Source organism: Marmota flaviventris, chromosome 11, assembly GCF_047511675.1.
Source record: "Marmota flaviventris isolate mMarFla1 chromosome 11, mMarFla1.hap1, whole genome shotgun sequence".
NCBI classification, from domain to species: Eukaryota; Metazoa; Chordata; class Mammalia; order Rodentia; family Sciuridae; genus Marmota; species Marmota flaviventris.
The window spans coordinates 79,568,928-79,591,387 of NC_092508.1; positions in this window are offsets into that span (position 1 = coordinate 79,568,928).

The following is a 22,460-nucleotide window of genomic DNA, read 5'->3' on the forward strand; positions in this document are numbered from 1 at the left end:
TTCCTAACCCACATCCCCTCCCCTCTCCTCCCATCACTTCCCTCTACCTAATCTAAGGTAACGATATTCTTTCCTAGTGCTGCCTTATTGTGAATTAGCATCCGCATATTAGAGAAAACATTCAACCTTTGGTTTTGAGGGATTGAATTATCTCACTTAGCATGATATTCTCCAACTCCTACCATTTACTGGAAAATGCCATAATTTCACTCTTCTTTAAAGTTGAGTAATATTCCACTGAGTATATATACCACATTCTCTTTACCCATTCACCTATTAAGGGATACCTATGTTTGTTCCATAGTCTAGCTATTGTGAATTGAGCTGCTATAAACATTGATGTGGCTGTGTCACTATAGTATGCTGATTTTAAGTCCTTTGGGTATAAACCAAAGAGTGGGATAGCTGGGTCATTTGGTGGTTCCATTCCCAATTTTCTGAGGAATCTTCATATTGCTTTCCATAGTGGCTGCACCAATTTGCAGTCTCACTAGCACTGTATGAGTGTATCTTTTCCCCAACATCCTCACCAACATTTATTGTTGCCTGTATTCTTGATGATTGCCATTCTGACAGGAGTGAGATGAAATCTTAGAGTAGTTTTGATAAGGGAGGTGCATTGTGGTAAAGATTTTCTCCCAATCTGTAGGCTCTGTCCTCACATTATTGGTTTTTTGTTTTTGTTTTTGTTTTTTGCTGAGGAGAAGTTTTCAGTTCAAATTGAAAATCCATCCCATTTATTGATTCTTGATTTTACTTCTTGCACTTTAAGAGTCTTATTAAGGAAGTCAGATCCTAGGCTGATGTGGTTAAAATTTGGTCCTATTTTTTTTTTTCTATTAGGCGCAGGGTCTCTGTTCTAGTGCCTAAGTCTTTGATCCACATTGAGTTTATTTTTGTGCAGGGTGAGAGATAGAGGTTTAATTTCATTTGCTACATATTGATTTCCAGTTTTACCAGCACCATTTGTTGAATAGGCTATCTTTTCTCCAGTGAAAATTTTTGGCACCCTTGTCTAGTATGAAATAACTGTATTTATGTGGTTTTATCTCTGTATCCTCTATTCTGTACCATTGATCTACAAGTCTATTTTGGTGCCAATACCATGCTGTTTTAATTACTATAGCTCTGTAGTATAGATTAAGGTCTGGTATTGCAATGCCTCCTTCTTCACTTTTTTTGCTAAGGATTGGTTTAGCTATTCTGGATCTCTTATTTTTCCAAATAAATTTTTTGATTGCTTTTTCTATTTCTATAAAGAATGTCATTGGGATTTTAATAGGAATTGCATTAAATCTGTATAACATTTTTGATAGTATGGCCATTTTGACAATAATAATTCTGCCTGTCTAGGAGCATTGGGAGATCTTTCCATCTTCTGAGGTTTTCTTAAATTTCTTTCTTTATTGTTCTGTAGTTTTCATTGTAGAGGTCTTTCACCTCTTTTGTTAGATTGATTCCCAGGTATTTTATTTTATTTTTTGAGGCTATTGTGAATGGAGTAGTTTTCCTAATTTCTTTTTCAGTGGATTCATTGCTGATGTATAAGAGAATGCATTTGATTTATGGATGTTCATTTTATATCCTGCTACTTGGCTGAATTCATTTATTAGTTCTAGAAGTTTTCTGGTGGAATTTTTTGGATCTTCTAGATATAGAATCACAGCAAATAGTGATAGTTTGAGTTCTTCTTTTCCTATTTGTATGTCTTTAATTTCTTTCTTTTGTCTAATTGCTCTGGTTAGAGTTTCAAGGATGATGTTGAATAGAAGTGGTGAAAGAGAACATCCTTGTCTTGTTCCAGTTTTTAGCAGGAATGCTTTCAATTTTTCTCCATTTATAATGATGCTGGCCTTGGGTTTAGCATATATAGCTTTTACAATGTTGAGGTATGTTCCTACTATCCCTAGGTTTTCTAGTATTTAAAACATGAAGGTGTGCTGTATTTTGTCAAATGCTTTTTCCTGTTGCATTTTTAGACAGTGCACCTGTGAAATAATGTGCATTCAATGAATAATGGGATTCTAATGCTGATAATCTCATTTGACAGTTGATCTAGATGTCTCCTCCACTAGACTGTAAATGATGAGAGACTGAACCTATTTTCAACTCACCATTTTAGTGAAACGAACCTAGCACCATGTCTGGGACATGGTGTTTCCTTCATATTTGCTCAACAGATAATGTTGCTTTATTTTTCCTTTAAAAGATTTCTTGAAATTTTTATCTACATTTTAGCAATAAAGATGAAAAATATCAGTAGACCCAGGTTAAAGATGCAATCCTCCTGTGCCCCAGCTCTCTGATTCTTACCCAGGGGATTTAAGGGTTCATTATACATGACATTTTCACCAACTGGTTGAAATAATGTGGGGTTGGTGGGCTAAGGATTATGAAATTAAGCATGTGCTCTGAAGGAAAGAGTCAAAGGCAGAGTGGCTGTATCGTTGCTAATCACATATGCTCCCATGGTCACCCAGCTGAAAGGAAGGGGGACCAAGGAAAAAATCACACATCTCCAATGTTTTACATGAATGTTTTTTAAAAGTATCTCCTTGAAAGAGGGTCTCAGTGTGTTGCTCAGGCTGGCCTCCAACTCCTAAAATCAAGTGATCCTCCTGCCTCAATTTCCCAAGTAGCTGGGACTACAAATGTGTGGACCAGTGAATCCAGCTTCTCTCAACTTTTTTTTTTTTGAGCTCACAAGCTCTGTGAGTTCAATACCACCCAAGCAATCTATCTATAAATAATTGCTTTTCTCTTGCATTTAATGACTTTTCAATTCAATTCAGCAGCATATACTGAACACTTACGGTCTTGAGAACACGCTGGTTGTGCTCAGTACACGGGTGTTTTGTTCACCAGTCAGTTTTTCCTCTTGCTGCTGGGATTGAACACAGAGCCTCTTGCATGATAGGCAAGCACTCTGCCACTGAACTACACCCCTGCACATGCACACGCGCGCGCGCACACACACACACACGTGCGCGCGCACACACACAGTTCCTTCTTTATTTTTTCTTTTGTGATGCCTCTGCTGTTTGTTTTTCCCATAGCTGTATGATCAATTAGTAATAGCATAATAATGAAAAACTAAGTTTCCACATATAAGTGTATTACTCATAGTAAAAAAAAAAAAAAAAACACCAAAGTGGTAAGCTTCCCAGAACTTTACTGAACTGTTGAATATCCTTAACTTCTAGCAGCTAATCAGCCTTTCAAAAGTCATAAGTGTTAAAAGATTGTTTTGTTTGGAGATCAGTATCTTTTCTGCTTCCTTTTGTATCCAATAGGTGGGGTTGTCTGCTGTAAGCTGGTATCTCCACCCTCAGGATGGGAAAGTTGGTGGGAAAGTTGGTCTTGGTTACAGGTCACCTGGAATTGGGGTAGGGCACCAACCAGTTCCCTATGGGAGACTGCACCACAAGGCTCTCTTTTGGGGCCTGCTGGTATGATATGGGCGCCTGGTCTTATGCCCTTATCTCGCCTGTAGACCTCATAGTTGCTGCTCTCTAAATTAGTCTCTAAACTGTTTCTCAGTCACCCTTCTCTTTCTACTTCCTAATCGGGGACTTTCTTTCTGGAGGTCTTGTGGGTTGCACTTTGGGGACTGCACACCTGTCCTGGAGAGCTATTTTGTATTGGGCAATCACTGTGCCAGGTTAGTAGCTGCCAGAAAGAGGGAGTTGGGAACTATGGTACCTGCCCAGCCAGTGTTCCAAACTGGGAGTTCCAAGGATGGTGACAAAGGTGACCCAAGATGGAGGCAGCTGCTTTCAGCGATGGGGTATCGGGTCGGGTGGTGGGGAGCCCTGGCAATGGAGTTGGTCGATGTGGTCAGGGATGAGATCTGTAGCATGAAGTGTTGTGGCTGTCATCTGTCTTCAGAGCCTGTGCGATGTCCCCAGGTGCAGGCGGGCTACCATGGGTAGGGGACTATGGCAGTGGCTGCAGAGTCCCAAGATGGAGGGGAGCCCCACGTTGGTAGATAGAGGTCCACATGGGAGTGACAGTTGGAGTTCCTGCAAGTGGGTAGTGGCCAGGTATCCTGCATGGAAGCAGCATCTAGGATTTCTGCACGGGGAGTGGCCAGGTATCTTGTGCAGGTGCTGATGCCAGTGGTCCCACTAGGGGATCTAAGAGACCTGTGTGAGCGAATAGTCGGGAGTCCTGCTCTGATGCTGAGGCCTAGGATTCTGCACAGGCCTATCAGCTGTGATTCTTGTGTAGGAGCAGCTATGGGCTGTGGGGGTCCTCTATCTGAAGCAGTATTCCCGCTATTTGAGTCCTAGGTCACTGGAGTGACACAGAATGCTGCCTCCCTCTAGCCCGCCATCTTGGATCTCTCCTGCATGAAGTAATTCTTATTCACCCTTACACAGCCTTTGAGATCTGTACAATTAGGTTGATATTATTTAAAATCTGAATAAATAAATGATAATTTAAGAATGTAGTAGTAATTTTTAGTGGTATCTCTGATTCTAATGGTGAATATTTCTTCCTGGAGCTCATCTTGTTACTATACTCAAGAAGATGAGGATTTCTCCTCTGATACCCAGATCCTCAGTCTGACTTCAAGGTGGTGCCCAGCAGTGTAACAGGACTGTGTGGCTACACATCTTCAAGGAATCAATCAGACACTCAGGTAGTTTGCTATAGCAGGTCTTATGGGGTGCATACCAACAGCAACTCCACTTCTTGCTAATCCACTCCGGGCAATTGGTGCTCCACTACCAGTTCTAAAAGACAGGAAAGCTGACCCCACTTCCAGCTCTCTGAGTAATGAATAGAAATGACCCATTCCTTGGGCCACTTTCTGCAGCAGTGACTAATCTGTTGTAGTCCTGTGTAAGGATGTAAGTCTGTATAAGGAGACATTTAGAAAAATTCCACCAATATTGTGGACCAATTAGACCACAAACTAAGAATTTACAATTAGACTTTGTTGCTAACTAGAAATTCACTGTGGACATGAAAAAAGGAAGTGCTGAACTAGCTACCACTGGGTATCCATCAAGCCCACCTCTTCAAGATGTAAAAATAGCAGACTTTCTTTTATGTACTAGTATGTCCTAAAAGTTCCTCCAAGAATTGCCTTGTAGTCCTTAGGGGAAGAGGACTTTGTGACATGAGTAGGGAAGGAGGAAACCACAAAAAGGGAGAGGAGCAGACTTTGTCATGATAATTAGGCAACATTTAAGAATATGTATTTGATGACTATGATTATAAGCTTTGTGAAAAAGGTGACAGTGTCCCAGTAAAATATTAAGAATCAATCACTTTGTTGAGACTTTAACTTTGTTTCTCCAATTAACAGCATGTAATAAGATCATAAAAGACCTGACTTTTTCAGTTTAGAGACTTGTAAAAAATAAATTTTTAAAAACTGGTTTTGAAAACAGTTCAAAGAAAGACATATTTTTCTCCTTTCTCTCTCTCTCTCTCTCTCTCTCTCCACACACACACCATATCTCTCTGCTGCCCACTCTCATGTTTTCATGGTGAGCTTGTGCCTATAAAGTTAACTTTGACTAAGTGGCTATGCTGAAAGTGGAAGAACAGAAAGATGGACAGTTTCCAGATCGTCCATGATGCCATCAAACTGATGCCATCAAATCAAGTTGCTGTCTCAAGATTTCTTTCTTTTTAAATTTATGTTTTAGTTGTAGATGGACACAATATCTTTATTTATTTTTATGTGGGGCTGAGGATCAAACCCAGTGCCTCGCATGTGTGAGGCAAGCACTCTACCATCTAGCTATAGCCCCAGCCCCTCAAGACTTCTTTCTTTATGAGATAATGAAACTCCTTCTTTGTTTAGGCCTTTCTTTTATTTGCATTCATAAACTCTCTGATACATTGTCTAACTTAAATTTGCCTATTTGATAAAAACAATAGCACTTCTCTTCCCATAATGCCTGGTGTAGACAAAATATGAAACAAATGAGACTAAGTATTTCAGGTAACAAAGTTATTTTTATAGTGATACCAGGAGCTGGTAAACTGAGAGAGATCATAGCCAAGGAAAACTGACAGTAAGTCAGAGCTGTCTTTAGATAATTGCTTCCAAGTTTGTGTGGTTGAAGATATTGACCTGTACTAAGATCCTAGATTCCAGAATAAGTTAAATAGACTGAGTAAATAATGGTTAAAATAAGGTTGAACAAGTTTCTTTATGGTAGAAATATGCTGTATTCCCTCATTTTGAAAATCAGAGTATTCCATAAAAGTACTATTAAAGGAAGATAAAACTACAGGTTCCTTCAGTGGAGAGAATTAAAATACCTAAAGGCACAGCTCCCTACACACTGAGATTGTTGAAATATATGTTAATGAGAGAACCATACTTTTTGTTCTGATTTCTTCTCTGGGCCTTTTTATTGGGAAAGAAAAATTTCTGGAAGAAAGAGTCAGTGTGCTTGTTCACAATGCAGAGGGTAGGGAAAAATTAGGATGGGATTTGGGAAACTCCAGGCTCAGATAAAAGGGGAGAGCCAGAGTCTAACTGGCTTCAACTTAATTGGAAACAGAACCTGGGAGAACATGTGAAGGTTCTGGAATTTAATATTTCCTCATGTTCATCATCTCTGTTTTCTTAACCTGGAAAGAATTTGTTTGCTTGTGTTGTAAGTCAGTGACAAAGTGGAGAACGCTGAAATCCTGGGATGGAGTCTGCGTCCAGTTGGGGAAGACAGAAGCCCAGGTCAGCATGGGAGCAGCTGGAGGAGGGAGGAGGGGAGGAAGAGTAGGAAAAGAGCTGATTCAGTCTGAGGAGCGTCCCAGAGTGCTTTTTAGTAGAACCTCCTGTGCGGTACAGAAGGCTCTGGACAGCTAAGACACTAGGAACACAAAAGGGAGAGCCGCAGTTGTTCAGGAACACAATAGGAACCCAGGAGCTCTGTGTCCTCTTGTGTCATCCATCAGGGGTTATCTGGAACTAAGAAGACTTCATCAGCATGTACAGGGCCATTCTGGTCCAAAGTTCACCAAAACAGTGGGAATCTGTCTGGGTAGAAGCACATAGTGGCTGCATACATACCTTCATCTTCCTTCCCATCACACTGTTATTCAAGACTTCCAGAGAAGGAACCCACTCTCCATGGGGCCACTGGTAGATCTTGAACTTGCTCCTCAGTGTAATGTTTGATTCCCGGCATTGATTACAATTGGGAAATTTTTTTTTTAATTTCTTTATTTATACATTTGGGTTTGCTAGATATTTCTCATATTAGTGCATTGTTATATATGACAGCAGAGTGCATTTCAATTCATAGTACACATATACAGCACAATTTTTCACTTCTCTGGTTGTATACAAACTAGAGTCACACCATCCGTGTCTTTATACATGTACTTAGGGTAATGATGTTCATCTCCTCCCACCATCTTTCCTAACCCCATGCTCCCTCCCTCCCCTTTGTCCTATCCAAAGTTCCTCCATTCCTCACAATTGGGAATTTTTAAAATGACTTTTTTCATACTTGTTACTGCAACCAATAACCATCACCAAAAGTAAAACAACAATTGAAAGGAAATGTCTCATTATCCAATCCCAACTTTGTCTCAGCTCAGTAAATAAAGTCCAGATTTTGTGCTGAACACTAAAAAAACAAGCTCTCAGGATCAACTGAAGCTAGAAGCTATAGAGCAGACTCCAGAGAAGACTGATCTTGAAGGAAACAGAACAGTTTGCTCTGTTCTGGGAATACTTGTTTTCTTTGCACTGAAGCCTCGCCATGGTCAAAGCACAGACAATACCCACTGGTGAGCTGTTACATCTTAAATGTTTAGTTTCTGATAGTATGCCCTTAAGTTAAGGGGAATTCAAATTTCTATGGCCAACTGGGTTCACTCAGGAACAACTCAAGTTCACATTGTTCCAGGAACAGACAGGGTTGAAGTTAGGAGTACACGATTTTCAGTTTAACCAGAGAGTCTATTCTAATGCCAAATGTTTATGGATGGGGAATGGTCAGCGCTGTTGTCTTTTGTATATGCAAAAATAGAAAGAGAGACTCTAAAGATGTGTGGCTGTTATCTATTATACATATTGGGTTTGCTAGATATTTCTCATATTAGTGCATTTGAACCTTAGAAATCTAATCATACTAGAATTATGAGAGGAAACTTAGGTTCCCCTGCCCAAGGTCAAAGACATAGAATTAGACATAGATTCCTACTCCTGAATCTATGTTCTTGGCAACAGTGAACACTTATAGAGCACTTCCTGTGTAGTGCACCATACCCAAGCCCTTGACAGTACTATTTAATTGCCAATAGTCTGATAAAGCAGGTTTCAATCTCATTCCCATTTACAGATAAGAGTATTTAAGTTTAAAAGGTTAATCAAACTGTCCAATTGAAAACATTTTGTTAGTAGTTAATGCAGTATTTGACCCCAGGCAATTGAACTACACACTTTCAATTATTAGCATAGCTACCTTACTTTTGCATTAGGCTGCTTTCTGGAACCTACTAGAGTAATAGTTTCTGGCATATTTTTCTAGCAAGCAGTATAATTTTCTATAGGCATATTCAGAAACAAACCCAAATTTATTTGTAGATAAAATTTTTAACAATCCAAACTAACCATAAATTCACAACTCATAAGCTCTAAATCATTATAAATTGTCAGAACTATCATCAGAACCGTAGTTGTGGAATTGTAGGATGAACTGCAGCATAAATGAAGCAGTACTGAGCTACATGCCATTCGCAGAGTCCCAGCCAAACCTCTAACTGTCCCTCCCTCAACAAAGAAAGTATGGGGGATTGATAGGAAGACAGACTTTATTATACGGATAGCTTTGTACTCAAAACAAAGTACTTTGCAAATTGGGCCTTTGTTATTGGTGACATTGTGTGTATATGTGTGTTTGTAATACACAACTTTAACCTAATCAAGGTATGTCATGATAATGCATCCTCTAAGGACCCTTTCTTCCATCCTAATATTCTGTGAATGTGTGTGGCTGATTAAGTTCTCTACCCAGGTCTTCTTGGATCTCATTTTATAATATTTATTTCTCCATTAGGAGACTGTTCCTGGGGTCCAGGAGCCCACTTTTCCAGGACTGAGAGCGAAAAGTACTGGGTACTTACATTCCCCAAGGGTGTCCTATCACCAGTGACTCCCATCACCAATGATAATCCCAACCCCTTCACTAGGGTGGGACTACTCATAGGCATGGTTCATAATCTGTGGTTTTCTGCATGATCAGGCTGAAGCTAGCCTCTGGGAGACTGCTGAGATTCCACCTGCTTGGCTCCTTCCCCTTCTCTGTCTTGCTGTACCATTCCCTTTCCTATTCCCTGTCTGGTTTTCCCTGGTGCACTTGGTTAAGAAATCACTTGAACTGGAATCATCTTCTCAGATATTTACCTGGGAAACAACTGTGAGACTATATAGATCCTGGTTCCCATTACAAGGTTCAGGTCTTAGCACTGGCAAATGCATTTCCTGGAATGACCTGAAGGAATGTTTATGGTTACATTGATCAGAAGATAAGGAAGGAAGAGGAAGGAAGGAGGAATGAATGAACCAATGAACTGATGAAGGAAGGAAGCAAGGGAAAAAAACGTAATAGGAAGAATGGAAGAAGATACATGTGGTTCTACTTTGATGAAGAGAGTATAGATAGGAACCATCATTTTTTAACCCCCAAACAATACTTTCAACCCTGCTTTGTTCATCCTTTTTCCCTGAATAACATTTTGAACAGTTATCAACATTCATAGTCTAGTTTAAAATAAATCTCAACTTGATTTAAATTGTATCTTTTCTTTTCTCTCCAGGACTGACTTCAGCTAGGTCAGTGCCTCTTGTACACCAGGGGCTGCTTCTGAGATGCTCCTTCCACTCTTTTCTCCAGAGTGTAGCTCCTTTTTTGTGTTGGCGCTATTGGTTGGAGAATGAGAGAGAAGAGTGAGGGTATATTAGTTATTTCAGATTACCACAATAAAATGCCATAGCCTGGGTTGCTTAAAGAATAAAAATTTATTTCCTCAAAATCCTGGAGGAGGCAATCTGACATCGGTATATGTTAAGGTTTATATATTAGGTGTCTCCCAAAAGCTCACGTGTGAGACAATGCAAGAAGGTTTAGAGGAGAAATCATTGGATTATGAGAGTCTTAACCCAATCAATGACTAAATCCCCTGATGGGATTAACAGAGTGGTAACTGAAGGCGGGTAGGGTGTGTCTGGAGGAGAGAGGTATTAGGGGGGATGTCTTGGAGTATATATTTTGTATCTGATGAGTAGAATCTCTCTTTTTTCTGTTTACTGATCATCATGTGAGCTGCTTCCCTCTACCACACTCTTCTACCATGATGCTCTGCCTTACCTTGATCCCCAAGGAATGGAGCCAGCTGTCTATGGACCTAAACCTCTGAAACCACGTGAGCCCCTAAATGAACATTTCCTCCTCCATAATTGTTCTTGTCAGGTGTTTCAGTCATATCAGGGAAAAAGGTGACTAAAATAGTGTGTTAGCATGGTCAGGTGTGTGTGAGTGTTCTCTTCTTAGCTAATAGATGTCCATCTTCTTACTGATGTCCATGTTCTTACACAGCTTTTCCTCATTGCTCATGGAAAAGGAAGATAGAGAGGAAGAGAAGAGAAGAGAGACAGACAGAGACAGAGAGAGACAGAGAGACAGACTCAAGTTCACCAATTGTATCTGATTAGGATTCTGCAATTATGACTTCATTTAGACTTAATTACTGTCTCAAAGCCCTTTGTTTAGATATAGTCTTATTGAGAGCTAGAGTTTCTATGTATGAATTTTATAGGGTACAGTCAATAGTGAGCATTCCCAGGCTTACCTAACTCTGGTTGTGGTCCTCCTTCTGTTCAAAGTCACCTCTGCTCTGAGTAGCTGACATACCTTCTTCGGAAGTGTACTTTCTTTGGAATAGTCGCCTTGATGCTGGCCATCATAGGCACATGGGTGAGTACTGGAAAGGGCATGGCAAGGCCACTAACTGCACAGGTCCTTATGAGGAAGATGAGTTTAATGCTACTTCTTTTTTTTTTAACCTTAGTTCCTTCTTTCAGAAATACACTCCATAATTTTGTGCTCCTAGGTCCCAGGTGGGCTGTCAACATGATAACTATACCTCAACTCAATTCCAAAAGGTCTCCTTGACACATGGGAATTTCACCCATTTCTTTTCTTATTTATTTATTTATTTGTTTGTTTGTTTGTTTATTCCCATTTCTTTATTCTTGTTTTCCTTTCCTGTTTATATAGGCTCAAGGTAGACCAGGAAGTCTCCATCCTAATGGAGAAGAAGCTACAGTAACCCATCCACTTTGAAGGCGTCTTCTAATCCTTATGAGAGTCTCTTGGAGTCTCCTTGCACAGCCACCCTTTACACCATAGAGCAGGTATGAAATAATCTCTGAGCACTAATATAGATTCTCTTATGAGGTCAAGGCCAAAGATGCTGATGACTCCCTTCTTTTCCATAGCTGAATCTTTAAATACCTATGTATATAGATAGATGACAGATAGATAATTGAGAGTGGTTTGTTTAGTTACACATGATCTATGATAGTTACATATATAATACATAGATGATTCATGATAGATGCTAGATAGATTAGATAAATAGATGATGAAATCCATTTAGCTGGCTAGCTTGATAGTTGAAGTATTGCTCCTTCTAATTACACTAGAAAAAAGAGTCTCACCCCCATTGTTGTTGGTACCGAGCACTTGCTTCTTTTTTTGATCTGTGTGCTATAGAGCAGGAGTCATCAAACTATGGCCCAAGACACAAATGTGATCTGTGGCCCACTTTTGCATAGCCTATGAACTCAAGGTTGGGTTTTATACACTGTCAAATACAAAATGCTAGCAATAATGGCAAAGCCTGAAATATTTACTTGACCATTTAAAGAAAGAGTTGACTAATCTCTTCTCTGAAACCCATTCAAAGATTCAATTGCACATTTTCCCGTATTTTTCAAAGTGAGGATGTCTTGGAGTGGGGATTTAACATTTCTCTGTTGCTCAACTGAAAAAGATAAATTTTAATAACTGACTTACTAAGCTTATATGGTGAAATTAGGACATGATTGTGATAAAGTGGTACAAAAATACGCCATAGGAGTTGAGCTCAGGGAGCTTTGAGCTCAGGAGAACTCACATCATCTATGCAAATTGTTAAATGATAATACAAAACAGTCTATGACTAAGTATCTAAAGAAATGTACTCACAGTAATTGCTGTGCAATTAAGATGATTACATGATCTGCACAGGTTGAAAAATCCATAGAAGAATTAGCCTTGATTTAAGCTTCAAGACATGTTGAGAGCTGTACAACTCCCAAGGAATTGGGAAACCAAGATTTGAAGGCTCGTCATTTCCTGGCACTTGGGAATACCAGATAATCCAATGACCTGTTTATATAGGAGGTCATTTATCTAGGAGTCTCTACTCCAGAATCACCTAAACAGTAGATTACTTTTAATGAATTTTGTAAAAGATTATCCGTAATGCTACTTGAATCACAGTTGGCCATTGTTTGTGGTGTGATCATATTAGCTGTACAAAAGCTTCAGTGGTGTTACAGGAGCTTCACCCAGGGCTGCAGACTAAATGCTGAGTATCATAACAGATGATCACAGAGCTAGCACTCAAGTCTTTATATTTGGAGAGTGACAACTGCTTTCCAATGTATAACAATGACTGATATGTTAACCTACAAAATGAGAAGAAATAGCAATGATGCAATGCATCTGTAAAACACTGGGCTGTATAGAGTCTGTTTTAATCACATGCTGCAATAAGCCACATCTCAAATATGCGGGAAAAATGACCAGTATCTTTTAGGGGTAAACATTTATTATTGCATATTTATCTATGGAGGTGCTGGGAATGACCAGTACTTGTGATCTGGTAATCATGGGAATAATAAGATTGATTTCAGAAGTGTTGGGAAGAAAAGTAATTGTCAGATACATTTTTATCACCATATTTGTCAGCATATGGGCAAGACCTGGGAGATTCATCATTTTGCTGAGGTTCTAGGGTGATTATTCCAGGGCCATTTCATCCCGTATCTGACCCAGAAGTAATTTTCATAGATCCTCATTGAATTATCCTTCATCATATTAAAGCAGGTGTGTGCCTTGTATAATTTAGCTATGCCAGTGATGTTGTCCCTAGAGGCAGTAGATGAGCTTCAAATTATTGGGCCATGTGTGTTGCTGTTCTCTGTCTGCATCTGGTTATCTGCATCAGTGTCTACAATGCAGCCTCTACCATACCTGCATCCACATACATATCATAGAGATGTAAGATCTGTATCATACCAGGAGTTTTTCAAAAATTTTGAAAAGCTATTGTGGTTTATAACAATTTAGGATAATGTGGGAGAAATTTTTCTTTTAGCCACATATGCATTTTCCTGAAACCACTGGGGGGTAGAACATTATAACCAGAACCAGGTTCTGGGAAATATGATCACATCTGTGTTTCATAATGATTTTGAGCCTAAATTCCAGTTGTAGGGATTTTTGTTTATTCTGCCAGGGATGTTAGCATACTAACTTATTGTTAAAAAGAAAGAAAACTAAGAAAGAGAAAGGGAAAATACCAGGCAAAGCTAAGCAGACAAGCTTCCTTTATTTCCTTGGCTTTTAAAGTACTCTTCTGAAACCCTGAATTGGCTGTCATTTTCCTTGGTAGATAATCACATACAAATGGTCGACTGTTGTTTCCTGCTAACATAGTTTCAGAAAACCTAAACAAAAAAGCCAGGAACACATTGAAAACACTTATTTGGGGGAACTATTGCTTATAGCAGTGAGTGAGAATGGTATCCAAGATTTGTTTGTTATGATTCACCAAATCATAGCATTTAAAGAAAAATATTTCCAAATTTTATGTTCTCTGAAATATTGACATACTGCCTATGAAACAGGGTTCAGAAATCAATCTAACATGGGACTCTGAACTGAGAAAATTTGGTTTTTTAATTTTGAGAACATTTTTTAATGGATTTAAATCAAGGAAGAGTGATATAACACAAAATGTATAGGTTTTGAAATCAGATAGACCTGCAGGTAAATCCTGTTTCTGCTGTTTTTCTTTGAGCAAGTTACTTGATTTCTCTTATTTTGCTTCTTCCTTTATAAATAAGGATAATAGTCAAACCAAATGGAGCACATTAAAAGAAGTAGTATAATTGTTAGGGCATACATAACAAATACTCAATAAAAAATTAGCTCCACTTTTTCTTCCCCACATTTCCCCAAATCTGTGCTCAGAATCTATCATAGAATTTATTCAATGAGTTCAAATGCCACTGGGGAGCACATGTACTTCAAAATACACTATGCACCTGATCTTCCCATTCTTATATAAATAAATTTTCTTTTAACTAATATTATGAGTAACAGAAGACCAGGAGAACATCTAAGCTTTGATTTAGAGATTTTTTTATTTGTAAAAAGAGTGAATTTTAATATTTGAAGCAGGCTAGATCAGAAGACAGATTTTGAGTCTGGTGCTTTGTTGAACTTCTTTTGGTTCTATGTCCATCAGGGTTAAGGTGTCTCGGGAATATTGCCTGCACTCCTGCAGCCGAACACTATAGCTCCCAAATGCCACCACTCTTTGCTTCTTTCATCTAAAACCAAATTGATAGGGAAACTCATAAAAGTATTTAAAACAGTTCCCTTCTCAGGCACCATGGGAACTGAAAGTAATTTGATATAGATGCTGATTGCCCTACTCCAGAGGCAGTTTGTGGGATAACAGATCTGGAGAGAGAACAAGACAGAGTTTCTTTGAGAGTGCTTCTCAGCTTTGAAGCTTCCCTTGTAAAATTTTGGTAAACATTGAAGTGACAGTACAGAAAAAGAGGTGAAGAGATTCTTTTGTCTTCTACATGGAAAGAGAGAGAGAGAGAAACAGACAGAGACATTAGTAGCCCCGTGCTGTTGAGGGGAGAAAGTAGGTGACAATAACACTGTTTACAGGCATAGCATTGGAAAAGGGAGTTTAAAATAATGTAAATTCTGTAGATGATATAGCTACACAATAGAAAATTTAGAAGAGAATAAAAAGTGACCATTAATCTCATGGCTTTAAAACAAGTATGATAATATGGATGCACTTTTATTTTGTACAGTTAACAGTTGTAAGCATAGTATAAAAAAATCCTGCTTTTTAAAAAATATGTGTTAAAAGATTATCTTTGGCACTTTACATTTTGAAGAGTTTATTTGAACAGATGGTGATTTATGATCAGGCGTCTTCAAACTGAGGTGGACCAGCTCTGCTGAAGGAGTGCCAGGGGAAAGCTTTTGTAGGGTGGACGTGGAGATAGAGCAAAGAAATTATTTGGTTGGTTAATGTCTGTGTGGCTGCCTTGTTTGGAATATCCTGGTGGGGGTTAAGACAATGTAACCAACACCCTGATGGCTACCATTGATAGGCTGAGCTTAAAGTTTAATTTTCTTTTCTGAATTAGGCTTCAGTTTGCTTACACAGGAACCCAAGACAGTAGTGCCACCCCAGTCTAATATTTCTTACTTAATTATTTAGCACATTCTTAACATTTGCCATTTTGCATATGGATATTAGACCTACTGTGCTCATTATGTATGTAAGATTTCATTTGAAATATATATATAACAATTTTACTACTTTTCTACCTTCAGACATTAGGTTGTTTCTACTTTTAGACATTCAGGATTTATGACCAACATTCATAAGTACCACAGGGTCAAAACAAAAAAAATAAAAATAAAAACAAAAATAAAAGACAGAAGCTAACTGAATGACAGAAGTAGAAAGGTTACCAAGCATATTCACTCACCTAGAAAGTCTTCTATGGCTCTCTTGTCAAGGGTCGTTTGACTCTTATTAAAGACACTTCCAGCGAGTGACAAGTACCATGCATGAGACACCATCCTGAAGGGTTATTGTTTCCTGGAGCTGAGTGACTTCCAAATGCACCCATAGGACTCTTCACCATGTGTACTCTCGAAGGAACTGTGGAGTAACCTTGCCCTTTGTTTAGGAAAGTAGGATAGTTTGATTATTGGTGTTTTATTTTTTTATTTTCTTTCATAGTGAAGAGAGTTGTTTTGTGTTCATCAGCAGATTCCATATGCAGAGCAAAAGATTCCCCTGGCAGCCAAGGGGCTAATTATGGCTGCAGATCCATTTGCTTTGCTCCAAACAGGGTTAAAATTACATGTTTAGTTAATTGTCAACTTCACCATACAGGTCTGAACTTTTTGCATTTTTTGAGCAAGAAAGGAAGATCTGGCAAGATCTAAACTACATTTTTAGTTTACAAAAATGGCCTGGACTTGAATAGTATCTTGTGTTGCAAAGAAGAAACATAAACTCTCCAACTTCTCTTTACCTATGGACTGCATCATTTATCCATTTACCTGCCCTCTGTGACACCGGAATTTGCAACTCATTTGTGCTGGATATCTTTTGTCTTTGTGCCTGTACTTCTGCACAAAGATAGAAATACAAATGGATAACAAATAAGAGGGGCACAGATAAATTTTCAATTATGATAGAAAGCTTTTAAACACTTATAACCATTCTCTGAGTGCATGCAATAATCTTGTGTGATCTTTATAAGCCCAAAACAACCAAAAAGTGCTGAATGTAAAGAGGATACAGAGCCACAACCAAGACATTGACTCACTGTAGGTCAGAGAAAGTTTGTCATTCTGCAAAGAGAATAAAGGCTTGTGGCCAAGGCATATTTGTGTCTTTTAGTCTGCTCTTCTAAAATAGTATAAAAAAATTGGCAAAAGAAAGTTCAACACAAAAAGGATTGAGCTTATCTCAATATTTCTTTTTACTTTATTTTATTTTAATTGATACATAGTATTTGTATTAATTAATGGGTGTAGTACCATTTTTTGATGCATTATACAGTGTGTAATGATATACGATGTAGCATTATACACTATATGGTGTATAATTAATTCAGGGAAATTATCATTTTTACCTACCAAAACATTATTTCTATGTCTTAGAAAACTGAGCTCTTCAAGTTATTTGGAAATATATCATAAATTTTTATAGACTATAGTTCCCCTGTAGGTCACTAGAAATTATTTTTCTTCTCTGTGTTTTGATATCTGTTATCCTAGTCTTCTTCATCCCTATTCTCATGTCCCCTTCTTAGTTTATAGTGACCACTATTCCACAGTTTTGTTCTATATGATCTTTTTTTTTTTAGCTTCCACAAATGAATGAAAACTAATGCTATTTGTCTTTCTGTGCTAGGCTTATTTTACTTAACATGATGTCCTATAGCTTCATCCATGTTGTAGCAATTGAGAAAATTTAATGTTTTATACGACTGAATAATATTCTACTACACTGCAGTTTCTTTATCAATCCATTCGTTGATGGACACTTGTTTCCATTCCTTGGCTATTGTTAGTTGTGCTGCAATCAAGGTGGGTGTGCAGGTGTCTCCTGGATATTATGATTCCTTGCCTATAGATATATATATACAACAGTGGGATTATTGGATCAAATGGTAGTTCTATTTTTAGTGGGTTTTTTTTTTTATGAATCTCCATATGTTTTCCACTCTATTAAAGAGCTCCACTCAAGCATTAATTTATAGGACAAGAACACAAAAACAAAAAACACAGGATATCAAGTCACATATGGTGAAAGAATTGGCAATTTAATGGAAATGTGAAAATAAATGTCACATTTTGACTGGATTTTATTAAATTAATCTTAAAACCAGTTTTATAAAACATTGGATTTTATTGATTCTTTTTATTTTATATATACATAAAAGATACAAACAATAGTATGATTGATTCCAATGTACATACTACTTAGTTTAAGAAATAATCCACTTAATAAACAATTGAAGTCCTCCATGCATCCCCCTATCACATTTTTCCTACACTCATCCCAAGCTAATCACTATTTTGATATTTAGTGATATTTAGTTTTGTGTATGACTTTATATTAGATTCACTATTCAAATATATTTCTTCTTATACTTTAAAATTCATGTTCAAGGTTTTATACTTATACATCATTCTGTGACTTGCTTTTTGACCTCAACTTTAAAGATTCAAACTCATTAATACTTGGAACTATAGTTTGTTCATTTTAATATTGTGTGGAACTTCCTTAAGTACATGCTATTGTTTTTATTTTTGTTAATACAAATATTTCTGTATTGAACATTTTTATGCTTGTTTTGTGTTCTCCTGTAGAACACAGAAGTGCAACTACTACTGGGTCACAGAATATACATCTTTTCCACATTACTTAATTTTGCAAAATTCTTCACAGGGATGTGTATGGATTTAAGCTCCTACCTGTGTTGTGAGCAGCTGCTTTGATATAACTTTACCAATAATTATTTTCCTATAAATTTAAAAGTATTGATTGGTATAAAATGGTATTTAAATATTGATTTTTAATTTGAATGTCTCTAATTATTGATGAATTTTAGTATCTTTACTATATGTTTTGCCTTTTCTCTTTGAATTTGTACTTCAAACTAATTTTTTTTCTCTTGGATTGTCAATTTTTAAGAGTTGAACTTTGAAAGCCAAAATGCCAATCAACATACATACTGATGTGGTATCAATTTACTAGGTTCTTTTAAAAGTGATTATAAGAAACAAAATCTAGAAACAACACTTTTGTCACCATTGAACACATGCAAAAGATGGTAGTTCTGGCTGCCAGTTATGTATATTTCAAATGATTGCTGAGTTGTCTTCATATATGCTCAAACATCCTTGGCTTTTAAAACTGACCTAAGGGCTATGAAAAGATGCTTTACACAGTTTGCTAATGAAAATTTTCAAAGGAAAATTACTGTTTAGACTGATTTATATAGCTATGTTAAATGCATTAAAAAGTTACTTAGATTTATCCCTGGTGGTTTATAAATTTTGTCCACGATATGCTTATGTAAATTAATACCTCATTTGACTACAGATGGAGACAAATCTATTTGGCACCTGCTTTCTGTGTTAGCCATCATTTCTAAAGAGTGTTTCTTGTATCATAAAACATCAATTTTTGTTATAGACAAGAATTTCTTTCTTGCTTTTCTTTTTCCTTTACAATTGTGCAAGGCACTGCTTGCCGTGACTGATAAAGTCACGTTTCTCAATTGTACTCTTGTATTTCAGCAAATCTCCTCAGCATCAAGAAGTCATAAATCAATTCAGTTTTTTTCCTGATATAATTTTGAATGACACAGATACAGTTTCTGTTCATCACTGCTCTATATATTTAGGTAACTGTGAGGTAATTTGAATAAGTATACAAGTCCTGGGTTTAAGTTACAGTTTTGTTTGTTCATAGATGTGTTTTAAGACAATATATCTCTCAAGATCTTCTCAGTGGTAGGAATTCAGTAAGTATGAGTGCTAACATTTCCTTGATTTTTATGAATAACAAGGACAATGGGAAATCAAATCAAAAGTAAATATGATCAAACAGTCAGAGGACAAGTTCAAAAGATGTTGAGGCTGTTGCAGAAATGAATTCATTCTGGAGGCAAATCTGCAATGTAAAATGCATGAAAATAAAGACTCCTTAGACAGAAAGAGAGCTCCCTAAAGTCAATTCTGGAGCGGGACTAAATACATGAAATACAAAGTGCATCTCAAGAGGTTGAAGGGTCCATGATCAGGGATCATAATCATATTGCTGCTTTGAAAATAGACACGTTTCTTCTGATCTAACAGAACCTTGTATAAAAATCAATGTGGCAAATGACGGAAGTCAGAATGACAGAGAGCTGTAAATCACATTCAGTCTGAGTGCTTTGGAAAACAAAGAAAGAATTCCACAATGAATTTCTAAAATGAATCAAGCTATCTGGTCAAAGAAAGAGTGATAAGTAAGTGATTTGACCATGTTTTACATAGGTTATGTCAGAGGAATGATTTTTTTGTTAGGAATTTGCCATAGTACATTGAATTGTCAGAACAAAGGAGAAATGTTCAGAGAGTACCAGAGAAGCAATGTAGGAATATATCCATTAGCAGGAGCACATAACCATCGGGACAGAATTCTGAGCAAACAATTGAGGTTTTATCTCTCAATCTAGACAGAAGTGTGTTTTTAAAAAAACATCAGTACTGGGTCAGGGGAGCTGACCCAGGGGGCCTTAGGAGTCCTACCATCTGTGACTAATTTTATGAATCATTAAGCAGCTCTTAATTCAGTCTCCTCTTATAAATCAGAAGTATTTGAATTTTGCATGTTATAATCTCTGTAAAGGTGCTTTTTATATGGTTTCCAGTACATTGTCTAAGTCTTAATTTTGCTTTTAAGAGAAAGTAGTGAACACAGCCTCCATGAGAGCTTATTATAGTGGTTAGCATATTTGAACTTAAAACATGTATTTCCTTCTATAAATTTGTGAATACATGTAAATATCCTCCGGGTGTTCTAAGATATTTCTTAAGTAGTGAGTATAACAGAGTTGTCATAGATCCTTGGGGAAGCAGAGAGAGAATGGCATTTGAAGAAAATATCTTAGCCTTAACATTTATGTAAATTTCGCTTTTTTTTTTTTTTTGCTATATACCAAACAAAGTTTGTTTTAACATTTCAGCATATTTTAAGTGATTTTTGAATCAAGTGAAATTCGTGGTTCTATAAGATGTGAATATTTATCCCATGTCTCCTTATAACCCCTAGGACATATGACAGTCTCCCAGATTACCGCCTGTGCCCCTTTGAAGAGCACAAGAGTAAAGGATCTGGTCCTGCTATAGAAGATCTTTCACTTTGCAAATCCAAAATGAGAACTGATGATATGCTTGCCACTAGGCGGGGTCAGGGATATGGCAGTGAATCAGTTTGCACTGCAAAGACTTCTTCCCAGGGTACAGATAAATAGTCATGCAAACATATCAGTGAATGTACTGCCTACTAGAAGAAATGAAGGGTGAAGAGGAAGATTCAGGTGGTGGAAGAGAGGGTCAGGTCATAGAACCTTGGTGTAATATTACATGCTTATGAGTGTCAGTCACTAACAAGGCTGACACTGCAGAGGAACTTCTTTTATGTTTCTCCAAGCACTAGACTCTCCATTTGGACAATGCTGTGGGCTGAACAGTGTCCCTCCCAAACCCATATGTTGAAACCCTAACCCCCAGAATGACTATTTGGAGATAGGAACTTTAAGGAGTTCATTAAATTAAATGAGGTCATAAGGGTAGGGTCCTAATACATGATATCAGGGTCCTTAGAAGAAGAAGAAGAAGAAGAAGAAGAAGAAGAAGAAGAAGAAGAAGAAGAAGAAGAAGAAGAAGAAGAAGAAGAAGAAGAAGAAGGAGAAGAAGAAGAAGCATAGCTCTTTTTTTTCTCCCCCTAAACACAGACAAAAGGCCACATGAGTGTACAATGAAAATGTGGCTTTCTGTAAAATAGGTATCTGGAAATCAACCTTAGCACCTTGATCTAGGACTTCTAGACTTCAGAACTGTGAGAATATAAATGTCCATTGTTTAAGTCACCTAGTCTAGCCGAGCACGATGGCACATGCCTGTAATCCCAGTGGCTCTAGAGGCTAAGGCAGGAGGATTGCTAGTTCAAAGCTAGCCTCAGCAGCAGTGAGACACTAAGCAACTTAGTGAGATCCTGATTCTAAATAAAATACAAACTAGGGCTGGTGATGTGGCTCAGTGGTCAAGTGCCCCTGGGTTTAATCCCTGGTACCTAAAAACCAAACAAAAATTAAGTCACCTAGTCTATGGTATTTTATGATGACAGCTTGAACTAATACAGATGACTAAATGATTCACTCATTCATTATAAGGAAATTGAGCATCATCTACTCCGTATCTAGCACTGGGGAAAAAAAATGGTGTGTTAGACAGCTCTCAATTACTGTGACAAAATACCAGAGACAGACAAAGAAGTAAAAGTTTATTTCAACTTCTGCTTTCAAAGGTTTCAGTCCATGGTCAGTTGGGGCTCCAATGTTTTTCCATCCATGTGAGGCAGAGGCAGAACATCATGGCAGGAGCATACAGGAGCAAAGCTGCTCACCTCATGGCAAAGACAGCAAGATGAAGGGGCTAGGGTCCCAACATCCCCTTCAAGAAAATGCCCCAATGACATCGTTTCTTTTCACCAGGCCCACCTTCTGAAAGGTTCCACAAACTGTTGGTAGCCCCATCAGCTGGGACTTAGCCTTTAATACATAAGCCTTTGATAGACAGTCAAATCACAGCCCAGAGGACAATCCCTGCATTTATGAAGCTTCCACTCAAGTGGAAGGAGGCAGACAATGTTCAAAATGCAAAAGAAGAATTTATAGTGTATGTACAGTGAATGGTGGTAAGTGATGTGGGAAAAAAATAAAGGGGAAAGAGGAAAAAGGGGTTTCAGGGATAGAAAATATGTAAGAGGGATTTGACAAATAAAATGAAGTGATAAAGATAATGTTATATACT